This window comes from Hordeum vulgare, chromosome 6H, assembly GCF_904849725.1.
Source record: "Hordeum vulgare subsp. vulgare chromosome 6H, MorexV3_pseudomolecules_assembly, whole genome shotgun sequence".
NCBI classification, from domain to species: domain Eukaryota; kingdom Viridiplantae; phylum Streptophyta; class Magnoliopsida; order Poales; family Poaceae; genus Hordeum; species Hordeum vulgare.
Genome location: NC_058523.1, coordinates 466,496,708 through 466,499,305, shown reverse-complemented (window position 1 = coordinate 466,499,305; position 2,598 = coordinate 466,496,708).

Below are 2,598 nucleotides of genomic sequence, written 5' to 3'. Positions count from 1 at the left end.
TGTAAGATGGAGGTGGTGTTGGTAGGTACTATGGGTAGTGAAGGTTTCTGTTAGTGATGTGTGGCTAGGCTTATGCCGCTGCTGAGAGTAAAGGGAAGAGGAGGCAATATTGAGGATATTGTTGGAACTACTATGGAGGTGTTAACCTTGCAAGTAACCGATCCTAGTGACAACAAAGGGAAAGGACTATAGCATGTTACTGTCACTAAGGGTAAAAGGATAGTCGACTAGTTATCTCGATGATGAATTGGAAGTAAACGGAATATACTATCAACATTATGTCATCTTGCTTAATGCATTTCCGCCAATAAATTATCATAAAAAATCTCGCTTGATCCATTGTTCTAACTTTACTTGATACTTTGGGATGCATATTGGATAGAGGTCTTGGACTGCAATATTAGCTATAGATGCAGCTGGATAATGGTCTATAGAGATATAAGGTCATGCCTATGTGCAAATATAAAACTTCAGTTAATCAATGTGCAATTATAATTTGTTCACCACACATATGCTGCTTTGGAGAGATGCCACTAGTGAAATTATGGATTGTGGTCCTTTATATATTCCTCATAAATACAACCTCGTTTACTTTTTTGGTCTTTTTGTATTATGAATTTTACTTTCCTTTACGAAAAAATCATTTCCAACCACTAGATACACTAATTCATGTAACTAGCAAAGCTCGTGAGGTTGACAAACGCACTAGACGAAGTTGGGAACCAAGAGAAGTTCTCTAGTTGTGTGCAAGGTTGATCATTGACTTGTAGGGGGTCTTCAGGTATTTCATACATTGGTTCTCAAATAATGACGGGGTTTTTTTCTGATGCTACAAACCATTGATCTTCAGGTCCCAATGAATATTCATCTAATAGGCACATTGTATTAACTAGGATATTAGGAAGAAATTAGGGCCTAGTAGGATTCCTGTTGGAAATTAATAATAAGGAATATTTACATCAGTTCTATTATTATTAATCTAATATTCATGTTCCATACAACAACAACAACAAACAAGAATAATGTGCCTAACAACAACAGAGGTCATGTTGGGCCCTGACTTCTTCCTAATATCCCCAGGTAATATGAGTTTCCATACAACTAAATCTCAATCAAATATATTGCAACCAAATCCCTCATCAACGCGTGGGGTATCATGTAGTATAACTAAATAGTTGATCCTCGCTACTTCTATTTTTGTCAACATACACACATAGCACATAGGCCTCAACATCATTAGGTACATTCAATCCTTTTGTATTCCTTTTTCCACGACATGCTATCAAGCACAGGCAAAGCCCTCACCATCACCATTTTTTGAGCAATAAATCATTGCCCCCAAGGAAGAAGGTCATGATGAACTATAAATGCAAGCCACCTCCATTTGTTGCTAGTTCAGCTAGCATCGTATATGACGAGAATGTGAAGGGGCAATATTCTCATATATTCTAATTTTATTCTTAATAAATGTACTTCTATAAATTCTCGCATGAAGAAATGTGGCATTAGCTACTCCTTTTCGTTCACAAATATAAGATGTTTTAGATATTTCAATATGGACTACATAAAGAATTAAATGAATAAAAAACACTAATACATGTCTAATACATGTAATTTAGAAAAAAGTTAGAACATCTTATATATGTGAACAGACGGAGTAGTTTATAAAAATAAACAAGTTTTTCTTAAGCACCTATGATAGTTTCTATGATAAATTTATCTAAATAACCGATGTAAATAAGTACCAACACCGGAGCAAAAGAACCGGTTTATTATTCTAAGCATCTTACATTGTAAATTGCAAGCCTCTTGTAGCCACATGTGATAATTTCCTAGTTCCGTCATTGTTCTACTATGCTCGATTCAGAAGAGTTAAAAGCACAAATCCAATCGGTTCTTGGGCGCCTATGCTCTTGCCTATCAAAAGTGTTTTTTTCAAATGTTAAAAAAACAGATGGGTTCATTGTCACACTTAAATGCTACCTATAATTTGTTTTAGTGGAAAAGTCTAAGCATTTTGACATGTGCGAACAAAACAAATCGAATGCCAAATGTTACACATAATTTTTCTTTTTTTACCGATGAAGCACTGCTATCCCGTTTCGAATGAAAATTGCCACGCACACCTATTAGACTAACATGAACATCCACAAAAAATCAGAATTTTTAGATTTTATTTAATATTTGTTTTAAATTTAGTATCCATCCAGGAGCATATGCTCCCTAGTTAAAAGAAGTAACTTTGGAGAGAATATGATATATAAAAGAGGGAGGGAGAGCAGAACAGAAGATGGCTCATGAGAGTGATACAATTGCTCTGATCAATGACACCCGCAACTAGCAAGGTGTGGCACCAGTAGGTCCATTCGCCAATTGTTCATGTTGTTGATAATGGTTGTAGTCAAACGCTTTGTCAAAAGAATAAAGCTCTCATGATGTCGAAATACTACCTCATTTCCAAAATATATGCCATGTTTTTATTTTTCACTCGTCAAAGCTCTTATGAACAATAGTTTTATCATGTATAATTATTTTATGCGAGACAAGATGCGTGTAGAGAAACTGACTTGAAGATTGTGTCAATGTCAGAAAAGACAT